Source organism: Artemia sp. Qi Xiang Cuo, chromosome 15, assembly GCF_049724085.1.
Source record: "Artemia sp. Qi Xiang Cuo chromosome 15, ASM4972408v1, whole genome shotgun sequence".
Lineage (NCBI taxonomy): Eukaryota > Metazoa > Arthropoda > Branchiopoda > Anostraca > Artemiidae > Artemia > Artemia sp. Qi Xiang Cuo.
Window position 1 is genome coordinate 9,621,802 of NC_142808.1, and position 16,870 is coordinate 9,638,671.

At 34.5% G+C, this 16,870-nt stretch overlaps 1 protein-coding gene across 3 annotated transcripts in view; it reads left to right on the forward strand.

Moving 5' to 3' along the window:
* Positions 1–1,061: 1,061 nt before the first annotated feature.
* LOC148943304 (uncharacterized) overlaps positions 1,062–16,870 on the forward strand; it is a 37,165-nt gene continuing 21,356 nt past the window's right edge. The window contains exon 1 of one of the 3 annotated variants that reach the window (XM_089101062.1): positions 1,062–1,160. The gene's annotated coding sequence lies outside the window, so the exon portion shown is untranslated. Of the gene's footprint in view, positions 1,161–10,675; positions 10,827–11,135; positions 11,159–16,870 lie in introns of those variants that run through there. The other 2 variants (XM_089101061.1, XM_089101063.1) reach the window with 2 other exon arrangements.

Sequence of the window (16,870 nt, forward strand, 5' to 3'; positions counted from 1 at the left end):
CAAAATTTTTAAAAAGCCATTTTGTTCAAAGTAGTTGAAAGGTCCGGAAATTATATATAAGAGGATGACACTCTCCCAACAGCCCTCAGGGTAAGGGTTTTAAGTTATGCCCTGGGAACATATAAGGTTTTTATTGAAAGCTTTGTCGTATAAACTTGAAAAAGGGCCCATTCAATCGGAAATTCCAAGGGATAGTGCCCTTTTCAATAGTCGAAAGTGATTTGAGGGCAACTAACCCCCCTCTCACGCCCAGCTTTTCCCCAAACAGATCCAATCAAAATTTTGAGAGAACCATTTTGTTCAACGTATTTAAAAGTTTTAGAGATTAGGTCTTTGAGGATTATAACCCCCTCAGAGCCCTCGGGGCAAGGGTTGTAAGTTATGCCCTGGGGGCATATAAGGTTTTTATCGATAGTGATGTTGTAGAAACTTCAAAAAGGGCTCACTCGATTGGAGACTAGAAGGTCTTAGCCCTTTTTAATAGTCGAAAGTGATTGGAGGATAACTAACACCCCTCTCACACCCACCATTTCCCCAAACACATCTAATCAAAATTTTGAAGGTTGGTAAACTAACATACTGTATCCATGAAGCCTTTGTTTTATATGCGTTATTTTTACATAATTTGGGCCCTTTCACTTAGGCTTCCATAATCATGCCGCCCTAGAAGCCCATTTCGTGAATTTTTCTACCGTTTCAATGAAAATGATTTTTTTTAATCTTTATTTGATGCAAAAGGGGTTTACTGGGGTGCCTGGGTATATATTGATATGGGTGCATGGGTAGATATTGAATGGGTGTAATGTTGCCCTTATTTCTGTTTCGTGTACTTATTAAAAACTTTTCCTCGAGTTTCTACAAACTTTTATCTATAGTTTAAGGCTAAGAATACATTTTGAGGCAAAATATAGGGGCATTTCATGGGATGCATATTGCTCTTTACCTTTAAAACCCACATTGATCTCACTTCTTTCTCCCATTAAGGTGTTTTGATATTCAAGGTCTGATTGCTATAAAAGTGAAAAAAATAAACACATGCTCGGTTACTCTCGATTAAATACGACCAAGTTACTATATTCTGAATTGATACACAAATTGTTCAGTTTCAATTAGACTTTTGCTCATTTATTGAAGAAAAGGGAACTGCATCTATAAACCTTGTAAGTAGCCTACTTTTGTACATCTAACAAGCGTCAGTCATATCTTGTTTCTGCCAGGGGTGGATCCAGGATCTTTTTAGGGGGGGCACAAAATAGTTTGATCTGATAAACTTGCGTTAGGAGCAAGTTTATTTAGCGCAAACTTGCGTTAATTAAGTGAATCACACTACTTTAGACTACGTTAGGGGGGCACCCTCCTGGCGATCCGCCACTGGATTTTACTTTATCAAAGACATATACTCCTCATGAGACACAAGATAATTTTTGACACAACTTAAACTATTGTTATCTGGATTGGTAGTCTAAATGGAATATGCTCGTTGTGGCAGTCATGAAGCACTTTAAAAAGCAAGATAAGATGACACTAAAGTCAAATTCCCTTAGAGCGGGCACAAGAAAAAAACTTGAGAGAAGAATAAAACTAGAAAAATAACAATGCTGGTGCTAACTAATCGTCATTTTTTTTTTTTTTTAATCCCACCTCCTCTCTTCTCGGTGACATAATAATCTTTTTGACATAATTTCAAAACTTTAATGCCACCTACACTAATTTAAAAACGACATTTATTTTTTAAATTTTTTTAACCAAACACAATATTGAAAAAACACACTGCCACTATACATAATTAACATGATCAAAAATTTAAATAAGGATTATTAGCCTTCATTATCATTTTCTGTATTTTTATCCTGTATTTTCATTTTTTTCCCTTCCCCTTTTCCATTTTTTCCCTTTTACCCTTCATCTACATTTTTCTCCTATTAAAAAATAAATTCAACAAAATTACAAACTTCAACCAAACTACAAACACCAAAAAAACTTCTCTTCCTCTATTTTCTCCTCCTTTATGTCTCTGAAATTTAAAAAACTAAATTAATCAAATATAAAATTTTCATCATCCTAACTATAGACTCCCTTTTCAAAACAGAAAAACAAAATTAAAAAAATAAAAATAGAAAATTAAAAAATAATTAAAATAACTAATCGTCATTTGCTACAACACAGAAATGATCTCACACTAAAAAGAAATGTGAAGCAAACTAATGAGAAGTGATGTTCTGGGGGGATCACAAGTGACCCAAATACACAGCCCATGGCATATGCACATCACAAACCACTGTAGCTGTAAACAGTGTTAGTTTTATATTTTAGAAATAAATCACAATGTCACTTAAACTTATATAGAGTGGAGTTTTAAAATGAAGCCTCTTGGCTTATAATTTAATCTTGTATTGGGCTGTTCTGTCATTTATCTAAGGACTTTTTTTTGGGCGGGGGGGATTAAAGTCAAACTCCCTTTGAATTGGCAAAAAAATAAACTTGAGAAAAAAATAAAATGGAAAAAATAATAACATTGTTTCTAGCTAATCGTCCTCTGCAACAACACAGAAATGATCACACAACATCCAACAGGGCTGCCACTTGTACCACGAAAGTGCTATCTTAGCGCTATTTTAGCACTATTTCAGTCAATTTTTTGACTTTAGCGCCGAAAATCACTGTGTAGCACGCAAGTTTTGGCAAATGTAGCGCTTTAGGACCTGACTGCTGTGGCAATCCTGATTAAACAAATTAGTGAGTAGTGATGTTCTGGGGAGCTGTGCACAATATGCACATTACAAACCGATGTAGCTGTAAATCAGTTTTTATCTAATATTTTAGAAATAAATCACAATTTCATACAGGGCCCGCAAGAGAGTGGAGTTCTAAAATGAAGCCTCTTAGATTATAATTATGTCTATTAAGGGAGTATTCTGTCGTGCATACAAAAACTTTTTCTGGGAGGGGGACTAGGCACACATAAGAAACGTGGACTTTTCCTTGGTTCCAATGTGTTTATAAACTTGACTAGGTAACACTCTAATGTCAGTCACGAGATTCTAAATCAAGCGACAGTTAAGAGACAAAGTCTGGTAAAATATGGAAATACTTAGCAACTGATAGAAATTTTAACAAAGAATGAAATAATAACATTACAAATTTTTCATTATTACATCACAAAATCTTTCTCAGCAACGACAAAAAATGAAATAATCAACTAAAAGATGCAAGAAATTAACATACAAGATCCCTAGGATCTCCTCGCTGATCCAGCAACTAAGACCAAACATGGCCATCTTTACCTCTAAAACTTATCTGTAAGGAAAAGGTAATTTAAATAGCTAAGGACAATTGCCCTAGGGACTGTAAGAGTAATGTTAATACTGGAAACAAACTTTTTAGACTTTTTTTCACTTTTGAAAATGATAGCTATCTTAAAAGTTCCATAGAATATAACTGGGGTTACGGTGGGGGAGCAGGAAGCAGAAAAAGGCATAGGATGAAAACTGGTTGCCCTCAATCACTCTTTGCCCTTAAAAAAAACTAGAACTAACAATTTCCGACCGATTGAGCCCACTCCCAGATTTAGACATTCCCCTTTCTTTAGAAAGTAGCCAGGGAAAAGCAAATGTCTTGATGACATTTCAGTGCTAAAAAAAAAACAAAAAAAACAGCGGAAATCAACTTTCTTTTTTGTTTAGTCCTGAGGACGACTCGGCGGAGGTCCTTGTCGAAATATTTGCTTATTTCTTTCTCTTCATGGTTCGCCACTGGCTGACAAAATCCTCGTTTTTTAACCTTTTTTGATTTTATTTTTTAATTTGTTATTTTCTTTCCTCTTTGAGTGTCATTACGAACGTATAACGTTTGAGGACATTTTATGACGTTTTAGGACGTTTTGGTACGATATGAAACTAAAGCAATTTATGAAGTTTGTATGTGTTTTGAATTCTCTTAACTTTGTGTGGTTTGTGCAAATTTTAGCTCAGTCCAATAATTTGCTCTCTTTTCAGTTCTAAAAGAAAAATATTTTATGATTATTTTGTTGACAAGTCCCAAGTGAGGTCACCTTGATAGTTTTACAACTAACCCCGCAAACCCCAGAAATCGCCTTATGAACCAGGCTGTTATTTTATATGCTGTTTAGTGAATTTTACGCTAATAAAGTAATATTTTTCTTTATTTGCTTTGGCTTTAAGAGACTTTATATTAAGCACTAAGAATAAATAAATAAAAAAAAGTTTTCTCAAATAAAATTAAAGCGACATTAAAACTTAAAACGAATAGAAATGTATTTCATACATCAAGGGAGCCTCCTCCTCGTCAACTACCCTTAATTACCCAGCATAATTCTCCCTTTCTCTACAGATAGATTTTTATAAAATTGAAAAGTCGTCTAATACATGGATTATTAATTTTAATGCATCGAAAACAAAGGAGCTTCTTATTACCCGATTAAAGGTGCCACCTAAACACCCCAGTTTCGTTTTCGAAAATGAAACTATAAAGAGAGTCGACGAGCTTCGTCGTGCTGGGGACTCATTTCTTCATCGTTCTCTTTTGTAATAACCGCCTTAATCGGGCGGGAACCTCCTGCGTTAGAAAGTTCGGAGTTACTCTTCGCTGCAAAAACCTTCATTCATCGAGATCGATTATTCCACTCTACAAGCCCTGCATCATACCCACAGATAAATACGGATACCTACTTTATGCTGATGCCACAAAAACACTGTTAGCACCACTCCGAAAGATCCAGAATAGGGCAAGTGACCTAAAAATTTGAAAAATTTGTGAAAAAGTGAAATTTTCTCAGAATGCGGGGCTGAGCTTAGGGAATGAATAGGTAGGCTACTATTTGGAAGATGAAGTTGGCTTTAAACGATTGTTTGCCTGTTATTTCAAGCAAATTGATGGTCCTGGTATCAATTCTAAATTCTTGATCAACCTTCTTAAAACCATAGGCCGGCGTGCCTTGTTTGCCTCTCAATCCAGGCAATCTAACGGCCCTATGTCAATTTTAAATTCTTGGTTACTCTGCCTGAGAATCTAGGCAGGCTGGCGTGCCTTTCCAAAAACTAACAAATAAGTATTTGTCCAAAAAGAGAGTCATACTTACTCCCGCCATTTACCCGTGCAGCCATTTAAACATTTGCCTCTCAATTACTTGGATTATCTATCTTGGCTTTTTCTTTCTACAATTAGCCATGTCTTGATGCCTACTACAAAATACTTGATTTGCAATTCAACAGGGCGGGCTGTGCCTCTACACATGACTCGCTCCAGCCTCTAAATGAAAGCTTTGATGTAGATGTAGCATCGATGGATGTTTTCTACAAGTACATGAATGCGCCTCCCTCAAAAGAGCTCTCTCGCATTGTTCCTCCTTTGTCCAACTGACGAAGCAGACGAGAAGGCACACAGCTCTGTCGAAAAGGAGGATACGTCAAGAACCGAGTACTTGAGGAAGAGCTTCATCTGGCGTTGCACTTCTATCTGGAATGATCTTCTTGGGGATATTATCTGCAAATCCCTCTGTTGACTCCTTCAAAAGAAGGTTCAACAAACATTTAAAGCCTCAAGGTTTCAAAACAAGGTAATTGAATACCGGCATATCAGATGCCTTTAAGTACTTGGCACCGTGAATATAGGAATAAAAGAAAAATAAAAAACGACTAAGTTCCCTTAATTAAATGAAATATTAAAATAAATGTCCTTTTGAACATTTATCTTGTATAGACTGCGTGACTTTTCAGTACCGAACGTGCAACCGTATAAATTATTTCCTTGAACTGGGAAAAACTTTATAATTTTTAATGTTTTTAAAACAATTGGCTATCTTAAAATTCTCAATCGATAGTAACTTGGTTCTTTTTGAGGCAAAATCGTAATTTAGTGCCTGAAAACGGTAGAAAACCACACTTTCCCGTGGCACAATCTTTTTGACAACCTAAAGGAGGCATTAGAACTTAATATTTAATTCAAATGATCCTTCTTCAAGGACCGTCTGTCTAACACAATTATCCCTAGAAAAAAAAAAAAAAAAAAAAAAAAAAAAAAAAAAAAAAAAAAAAGGCATTCATAATCTTTCTTCTCGAAAAAAAAATCACAAAATTTTACATCTTTTAAATAGGATCTTTAAACTTCTACAATAAGGCTCTTTGATGTCCTGAATTTGACGGTGTGATTTTTGTAAGTAGGCTACTATTTGGCTTTTAAGTAGTGTTTCTCCCTTTTTTCAAAAATCGGGCAAATTTCCTTCGGCTCGTAGATTTTGATTAGTGACTTTAGAATCTTAAAATTTTGGAATAAGCATAAAGTGTCAATTCCGTTGAAATTTGTTGTATTTTTTATTACTTTTAACCGAAATTCATTTTTTTACAGTTTCGGTTATCATTAGCCTGAGTTGCTTTTTACTATAAAGTTTGTTGCCAGGAACTACTTAAAAATTCAAAATTCCACATTATTGCTGATGGGAGCTTGAAACCTTTATTTTTGGCCTCTCTGATAGGCTAAATCTTATAATATTCTTTTCATCAACATCTTTTGTCTTTTCGGGGTTCTTCCTCCTTTTTTCGAAAATTTTTCGAAAATTTTTCAGGCTCGTAGCTTTCAATGGGTAACTTTAACTTTGATGAATTCTATAGAGCCATTAATCATTATCAAAATTCCTTTTTTCTACAATTTCAGATACTAGTAGGCCGAGTTGTTCATTACTTACCGCCAATGAAAGACTCCTGAAATCATTATAGATTGATATGTTATTCTCTGCACGCCTTCTATTAACTTTTTAAGTTGCTAAAATAACTTAATTATTGTACAAATATAGACAAATTTATTGCTATTTTATGTATATCATTCGTGTTTCCAGGAGCACTAGTTTTGCTCAAAACAGTGGGATGTATCGTCGATCGGTTATTTACGTCAGTATTATAGATATTTGATGCATAAGCTGTTAATTGTACATATGCAAAATTTGTTAATTTTAAAGTTGCTCATCAAAGCTATTAAAAAATAAAATTTTTTATAGCTTTAGAAACAATAGGGTAAAATCTCCCCCCCCCCTCCAAAGAAAAAAGGGCAAGCTTGATGAAAGCTACACAATGAAAATGAACATGCGTGAGAATCCCGAGGCCATTATCTAATAGATATAAACTTTATTATTTTCCCTGAGATGTCATGCACGCGTGTTTGTTGTTTTTTTCCCAGGGGTGATCTTATCGACCCAGTGGTCCTAGAATTTTGGGAGAGAGCTAATTTGAGCGTAAATTAAAAGTAATAGTGCCCTTTGACCAAAAAGATTGGAGGGCAACTAGGCCCCCTCCCAGACCCTTATTTCCCAAAACCGCTCAATCAAAATTTTAAGATAGCTATTTTGTTCATCATATTTGAAAGGCCTAATAAATATTCCTATAGATATAACATGACCCCCCAGAATTCCTGGCGAAAGGTTTTTAAGTTTACAAAACTTGCCCATTGTTTAGGTATGGTATTTGTTATTAGGAAGTATGTACACATTTTTTACATGGGGGGATTTTTTGCGGCGACAATTTTCCGTAAGGAGAGAAGTTTCCATGGGGAAAACTTTTCAGGGAAAATTTTACACTGGGGAAATCTGTCAGAATTACTAGGTTCTTTCTATTTGTCTTTATCTTATTATTTTATTTTTGACTCAATTTTATAAATGGAGATGTTAAGAATAATTGTCCGGGGTAGGTTTTTATTGTAATTGATTGTCTATAGGGTCTGTCCGTGGGGAGAGGGAATTTTTCCGTAAAGGTGGAGCTGGATTTCCTGGCAACATTTAAAAACGATCAGAAATAAATTATAAAACAAGTTTTTCTAAGTGAAAGTAAGGAGCGACATTAAAACTTAAAACGAACAGAAATTATTCCGTATATGAAAGGGGCTGTCCCCTCCTCAACGCCTCGCTCTTTACGCTAAAGTTAGACTCTTTCTCAAAACTCTTTTTTTTAAACAATAAAAACTCTAGCGTAAAGAGCGAGGCGTTGAGGAGGGGACAGCCCCTTTCATATACGGAATAATTTCTGTTTGTTTGAAGTTTTAATGTCGCTCCTTACTTTCAGTTAAAAAGCTTGTTTTTTTAATTTAATTTCTGAAAGTTTCGAATTAATGCAGCTTTGATTTTGACTCAATGTGCATGAATAATTAAAACGAAATTTGCATATTAATTTTATGGCTTTCTCGAAATTTTGTTCTGATGTAACTTACGAATTAACTTTCGTAACGAACTTCTATATTTGTATGTTTTTATTACGTATATTGGGGAGTTTACTCCTAGTCAATACCTTACTTTTCGCGCTAAAGTTCGAACTTTGTTCGAATCACAAACCCCTGAATCACAAAGGCCGGTTAATTAGAATAGTTAGCTCTTTTGAAAGTACTACAAAAAACTTTAGCGTAAAGGGGGAGGTGGTGACTAGGGGGAAAACCCCCTCATATACGCAATAATTTCCGTTTGCTTTAAGTTTTAATGTTGCTCTTTACTTTCAGTTGAAAAAACTTGTTTTTTCAAAAGCTTGAAATATCATAGTTTTTTAAATAATGCTGGGAAATCCGGCGCCCCTTCATAGAAATTTCCCTTCCCCCAGGAAACATCCTCCTTGGAAAGATCCTCCCCAGGTAACTCCCTACTCCACCCCCCCCCCCACCCCCAACCAGAAAAAAATCCCTCCTGCAACGTCTGTATATTTCCCATTAACCAATACTATGTGTAAATTAAATAAAAAAAAAGTTTTTCTAACTGAAAGTAAGGAACGACGTTAAAACTTAAAACGAACAAAAATTATTCCGTATATGAAAGGGGCTTTCCCCTCCTCAACGCCTCGCTGTTTACGCTAAAGTTTTTTATTGTTAAAAAAAATAAAGTTGTAAGAAAGTCAAACTTTAGCGTAAAGAGCGAGGCGTTGAGGAGGGGACAGCCCCATTCATATACGGAATAATTTCTGTTCGCTTTAAGTTTTAACGTCGTTCCTTACTTTCAGTTAGAAAAACTTGTTTTTCTAATTTAATCTTTGAACGTTTTTGAAATCATGCAGGTTTTGATTTTGGCTCACCGTACATGAATAATTAAAACAAAATTTGTATATTAATTTTACTTTTATTTGGTTAAATGGCTTTCTCGAAACTTGTTTAATTTTATTTACGAACTTTTTTATTAGTAATAAACATACGTAACTTAGGAATTAACTTACGTAACGAACTTCTAAATTCATAGATTTCTAATACGTATATTAGGGGGTTCGCCCCCTAGTCAATACCTTGCTCTTTAAGCTAAAGTTCGAATTTTGTTTCGATTCTTTAAAAATGACCCCTTAATCACAAAGGCCGTTAATTAGAATAAATAACTCTTATGATAGTACTAAAAAATCTTTGGCTTAAAGAGCTAGGTATTGACTAGGGGGTGAACAAATAAACACGCATCCGTGATCTTTCTTCTGGCAAAAATGCAAAATTCCACCTTTTTGTAGATAGGTGCTTGAAACCTCTACAGTAGGGTTCTCTTATACGCTGAATATGATGGTTTTGAAATGTCGGCCCTCCAATTTTTTTGGTCACTTAAAAAGGGCACTAGAACTTTTAATTTCCGTTCATATGTGCCCTCTAACGATATTCTAGGACTACTATATCGATGCGATTACCCCTGGGGAAATAAAAAAAGAAAAAAAAAGCAAATAAACACGCATCCGTGATCTGGCAAAAAATCCAAAATTCCACATTTTTACACACAGGAGCTTGAAACTTCTATGGTAGGGTTCTCTCATACGCTGAATCTGATGGTGTGATTTTCATTGAGGTTCTATGACTTTTAGGGATTGTTTCCTCCTTTTTTCGAACAATAAGGCAAATTTTCTCAGGCGCGTAACTTTTGATGAGTAATAATAAACTTAATGAAACTTATATAATTGAAATCGAAATAAAATTCTAATTCTATTGATGTATCTATTGGTATAAGAATTCCGGTTTTTAGAGTTTCGGTTACTATTGAGCCTGGTCACTCCTTACTTACAGTTCGGTCCCACGAACTGTTTGATACTTCCAGTTGCCCATTATTACTGTACTTGTTACACTCGTAAACGATTTCAGTATAGCACAATTAAACTTTAGAATAAAGACCCGGGGGTTAAGGGGGCAACAGGGGTTAAAGGGGGCAGCCTTTCATTTACGAAATTTTAGGTATCACCATTAGTTTTAAGTTTTAATGTCGGTTGTTAATTTTGTTTGAAAAAAAAAATAATTACCACTGAGGACAGAGCTATGTTGTTAGTTATCGTTTTTGTTTTATGTGCGTAATTATGTTTTTATATGCATAATTATGTTTTATGTACATAATATGTTTTATGTGCATAATTATGTTTTTATATGCATAATTATGTTTTATGTGCATAATATGTTTTATGTGCATAATTATGTTTGTTTTATGTGCATAATTATAAAACCAAAATTAAATTTCGGTTTTATAGCATATGTTTTGATTCTGTTTTTATGTCAAGATTTTTTATATTAGCTCAAACAGGCTAATTAATAATTAAAAAGAAGAGAAAGCGACACCGAAAATTCTGAAAATTGAGTAGATATATAACCTATTAAACTCTGTGTCCATGAAATAATTAAATTATTAATTAGCAGCAATTTAGTTATCACACTCTACTAGACCGACCAAATCAGCGCTATCCCAACTGGTTTTAGTTGAATAGTTTGATAAATGCTTTGGGTAATCTTATACCAGATGTCGTTTATTAAGACCGCAAGCAGTGTAAAACTTTGCAGCATTCTCAGAGTCTGACTTTAACCGTGCTCATTATACAGCAAAATTAGCCTAAATCGTAAGTCGTTTGTATTATGTTTCTTTTTCAAATTTGGCTTGAGTTTCAAAAGTCAAATATTTTTACTCTGACAAGCGGATTGTGAAAAGACCTCAAACTATTTGAAATTGATTGCGTTTCATAGCGTTTTGAACGCTTGACGATAATAAAAAAAAAATTCTTATTAGAGTCATTTTCTATTTTAAACTAAATTCAAAAGATCAAAAATTTAGCTTAAAGGAGAAATGTGACAAATATGACGTCGTTCTCTGTTTTATTATTTTTATTTCGCTTGAAAGAATCTTAGTCGCTTGTCTAGTTTCTAAAGTATAACATTGCTGGTCAGATTTTGAGTGAGTGGCAGACCTTTTTTTGATTTGGGTTTTTTGTTTTCAATTCGTTTATTTTTTTATTTTAACTATTACGTTCTTCCACGTTTTTAGCTTTTTAATTCTTCTAGTTTCGATTTTTGATTCATTTTGATCTCCACGTTGTTTGTTCTTTGCCTTTTTAATTTATTTCTTTTTCTGGTCTAAATCGTTCGCATTTAAGTTCAGAAGATGTGAACTTGGTTTTTTGAGACTTCCTTTAATATTACTGAAGAAGAGAAGCAGCGGTCTTCTCGAAATATCCGTTTTGTTGCATCCAGTATTTTCGTTAGCATTATTAAACCCCACTCTCATTTTTTTCTCTTTTTTCTGTGTAATGGCAGGCGAATGTGGTTTACGAGATTATCTTCGACGCTAATATTCGTTTAACAATGCCTCGAGAATAATAATTATCCCTGAAAAACTGTATCCCACAAATTTTTATCCTGATGGAGGTTCTAAAATATAAAAAAAATAACTATAGGCTCGTTATTTCCAAAGTTTTCAACGCGCTTCCACTACGTCCTCTTCATTTACAGTCATGTAATTAACACACTCTTTGAGGCTCCAGAACACTCCCCCACCAAAAAAAGACCCATTGGCCCTCCTCCATAAAAATTTACTCGCAATTATGGAGCATTCTACGCAATTCTATCAAACCTTAAATAGATAAACCTAGTTAAATAAAACATTAAAATAAATGGTATAGTAACCGTTTTATTTTGCATGGGCCATGTGCATCTAAAGGGCCAAAGCCGCCGCTGTGTGACACTGCTTCCTCTGAAACTAAAAGCTCACAATACAGTCTTTGAATAATAAAGAAAAAAAAACAAGTTTTTTAAACTGAAAGTAAGGAGCGACATTAAAACTTAATACGAACAGAAATTATTCCGCATATGAAAGGGGCTGTCCCCTCCTTAACGCCTCGCTCTTTACGCTAAAGTTTTTTATTGTTTTAAAAAATTAAGTTGTGAGACAGAGTCAAACTTTAGCGTAAAGAGCAAGGCATTGAGGAGGGGACAGCCCCTTTCATATACGGAATAATTTCTGCTGGTTTTAAGTTTTAATGTCGCTCCTTACTTTCAGTTTAAAAAACTTGTTTTTTTTATTTAATTTCTGATGGTTTTTCAGTTAATGCAGCTTTTATTTTGGCTCACCGTCATTGAATAAGCAAACAAAATTTGCATAAAATTTTTACTTTTCTTTTGATAAATGGCTGTCTCTAAATTTGGTTCTGACGTAATTTACAAATTAACTTACGTAACGAACTATTATACTCGTATATTTTTCTTGTGGCCAAAAATACAAAGTTGCAAATTTTTGCAGACATGAGCTTGAAACCTATGTAATAGGGTTTTCTGATACGCTGAATCTGGCGGTGTGATTTTCATTAAAATTCTTTCACTTGTAGGGGATGTTTCCTCCCTCTTTAAGAAATCAGGTAAATTTTCTCAGACTCCTATCCTTTGATGAGTAATACTAAACTTAATAAAATTTATAAATTTAGAATCAGCATTATAAGCCCATTTTCTTTATACATTTATTGACATCAAAATTCCGTTTTTAAAAGTTTCGATTGCTATTGAGCCGTATCGCTTGTTTTTTTAATTGTTTTTTTTTTATTACGTATATGTTATTACGTATATGAGGGGCTTCTCCCCTTATTCAATACCACGCTCTTTATGTGAAAAGTAAAAAAAAAATTAATTCACAAACCCCTGAATCACAAAGGCCGTTTAATTAGAATAGATAGCTCTTTTGAAAGCACTAAAAAAACTGTACCGCAAAGAGCGAGGTATTGACCTGGGGGAGAACCCCCTCATATACGTAATAATTTCTGTTCGTTTTAAGTTCTAATGTTGCTTCTTACTTTCAGCTGAAAAAACTTGTTTTTTTTATTTAATTTCTGATCGTTTTTTAAATAATGCTTGGAAATCCAGCGCCTCATTCATAGAAATGTCCCTTACCCCAAAGAAACATCCTCCACGTAAAGATTCTCCCGGGCAACCTCCTCCTTCAGCCCCCCCTCCCACCAGAAAAAAATCCTTCCTGAAAATGTCTGTATACTTCCCAATAACCAATACAGTATGTAAACAATGGGCAAAGTTCATAACTTGCAGCCCTTCCCCTGGGAAATGTGGGGGATTAAGTCATCCTAAAAGACATATTTATTAGATTCTTGAAAATGCTGAATAAAATGGCTATGTTAAAATTTTAATTGGGTAAATTTGAGAAAAAAAAGGTGGGAGGGGGCCTAGTTTCCCTCCATCTCTTTTGGTCACTTAAAAAGGGCATTAGAACTTTTAATTTCCCTTCCAATGAGCCCTCCTACGATATTCTAGGACCACTGGGTCCATACGATTACCCCTGGGAAAAAGAAAAAAAAACAAATAAACACGCATCCGTGATCTTTCTTCTGGCAAAAAATGGAAAATTCCACATTTTTGTAGATAGGAGCTTGAAACCTCTACAGTAGGATTTTCTGATACGCTAAATATGATGGTGTGATTTTCATTAAGGTTCTATAACTCTTAGGGGGTCTTTACCCCTTTTTTCGAAAATCAGCCAAATTTTCTCAGGCAGGTAACTTTTGATTGGTAAAATTAAACTTGATGAAACTTATATATTTGAAATCAGAATTAAAATCTGATTCTTTTGATGTATCTATTGGTATCAAAACTACGTTTTTTAGAGTTTCAGTTACCATTGAGCCGGGTCGCTCCTTACTTACAGATCGGTACCACGAACTGTTTGATCTAAGACCATTGGATATCTCAGGATTTTCATTCAATACATTTTTAGGCATGATTTGGATAAAATTGTGGTTTTGCACCTTACAATGGAACATAAGCAAGCGCTAGTTTTCTAATTTCTATAATCCTACAAACATAGGGAAATATCACCAGTTGGTTTATTTGCCCTATTTTTATCGATATATATATTAGATAGGCTGTGAAGTAATAACCTTTGTTCTTTTTAAATTTCAACTTCGCTCTTTACTTCCCTTAGAAAGCTTTGCTTTTTAAATTAATCATTACCTATTTTCAAAAAAAATCATGTAGAATGCATAAAATCATGATTGAATAAAATACACTATATATACGGATGGCACCAATATGCCCGGTGCTAATACGCCCGAAACCGATACGCCCGATGCCGACTTCGCTCTTTACTTCCCTCAGAAAAACTGTACTTTTAAATTAATCCTTATCCGTTTTTAATAAGAAATCATGAGAAGACACAGAACCATGATTGAATGAAAAACATCAAATAATAATACGCCTGACACCGATACTCGCAGTAACGATACGCCCGATACCGACTTCGCTCTTTACTTCCTTCAGAAAAACTTTGTTTTTAAATTAATCTTTTCCCCGTTTTCAATAAAAAAAATTCAAGTAGAAGGCACAAAACCATGATTGAATAAAAACACCATATACCGATACGCCTGACACCGATATGCGCAGTACCAATACGCCCGAAACCCATACGGCCCATACCGACTTCGCTCTTTACTTCCCTCAGAAAAACTTTGTTTTCTTTAAATTAATCTTTGCTCGTTTTTAATTGAAAACTTTGTTATTTAGAAATCTCATTCGCCAACTCGCTTGCAAATCCTGTGTAAATGGTCGGTCAAAAATCTTTGAATTTTTGGTCTCCAATTTCCTTCAAGTGGTTCACGGAACTGATAGACTGTCTAAAATAACATGCGTGACTATCTGCCTTAGTTCTGCCTTATGATGATAGACTAAAATCAAGAAGTGAATATAATAATTTTAATACCATTTTGAAAAAGTGATGCTAGCTTTCCTTCTCACGGAGACTATCTAGCTCCCAAGCCTTTCTATATTAAAAATGAACAGCAAACTAAGAATTAACTTCTAAGATTGGTATCGTGCATCGATTTCCTTGGTTTTGTAAAAGTATCTATATTTCTAAACAAGATTTTCAAGGTTTTCACAAACTAAGCATAATTGCCATATTTATCATAGACTATATCGTATAGCCCGACTTCGAAACGAAGAAGTTTCTACTATTTACTTTTAATGGGCTACCAATACAGCTAAGCATGTTCATTGTCTCCATCATTCCGTTCTGACTCCTGGGTCGGGATTCACCTTCTCGGTACCGCAAAATGTACTCGTAATAATACGAGGGACATTCAAAAATACGTAAAATCTTTGTCAACAAGGGATTGACAACCGTTGTCTATGACTGTGAAGGAGTTAAGCTTGCGGACTTTTTAGAAGGTTGAGGGGATATCTAGATTTCCCTAAAACAGACTAAAATGATAGAAGCATCACCTGGAGAAGTTATTTGACATTGAAGGAGGTAAAAGTAAAAGGTAAAGAATACGGCATTGGACTTTACAGTCCCTAATGGCGGTGGAGATCTCCGTTTCTCGGCCCTTCAGCCAGGAGGTGCATTGAAGGAGGCTATATTGGAAAATCCATTGCAATAATGAATGTTGCGTTGTATGTTAAAGATCCATTGTAATAGAAAACTCAATAAACAATTACAAAATTCTAATTTTTTTTAAAGCCCTGGTACTATCAGAAATATGAACTATGTTCATATGGAACTATCTGAGTATTCCTACAAAACCTCAAGTTTACCACAAAAAGCTATTATCCCTACTTTACAAAACAAAACATGTCTAGGCACAGAGAACAGGAAAGTAGTGTGGAACTTGCTGGTTATTCCAACATTGGAATCCACATTGATTTCTGTTTAAGGTTTTAAGACAAGCCGACAAGAAAACAGTTTTAAGCCGACAAGTCGTTTTTAAGTCGTTTTAACGTCGTTTTAACAATTCGATTTAAAGATTAGTCGTTTTTTTGTCGTTTTAAGCCGACAAGAAAACATGTGCTCTTCTACATTAGAAAGGAACGGCACACCAAGAAATAATTTTTGAGGTTTTTATCGTGCATCGATTTCCTTGGCGTTCTACAAGTAACTATTTTTCTAAAGAAGATTTTTAATGTTTTAAAAACATAAGCAAATTTTTGTATCTCCAACTTATTTCACCAAACAACCCCCTGACCAACACTAAAAACTTTAGACATACAGGTGTAGAATAGTCGTAAACAAAAAAAATTTTGGAATGTAAACTGATAACTAAAAAAAATATCACAGAAAAAATGCAGATAGGTTTTTTAGTACTATAATTTCTCTGTAGGCCTTACATTTCAAATAATTATATCCTGTCTATTAAATAGTAAAAATAAGTATATAATATGAATAAGTAAATATAGCAGCAAATAATCCTTCTTTAATATACAACTTTGAGTGGTTTCAGAATCACATGATTATATTTGTCCAACCCCTAAGTGACAAGGTGTTGGGACCAGGGACGTAGTTTGCTATTGCAAGAGGGGACAAATACCCCCCCCCCACATCTCAGTTTTCCCCCACCCCCGCTGAAATTCGGTTTCTCCAAAAATATTGTCAAAAATAAGATAAGCCGACATAATTCAAGCATCCACAGAAAAGGGGCAGTTTTTTTTTTAGTAAAACTTTACCTTTTTTATTATGATGTAGCTTTATGTGGCTTTTAGTTTTCTCTGTCATTTTCACTTGATTTTGGAAAATTGGCTCCAACTTCGCCCCTCCCACCAGGATTCTTACGACTTTACGCCACTGGCTGGGGTGTCGATTATGTGATCTGCTAAGAATATATTCAGAAATTATGAACTG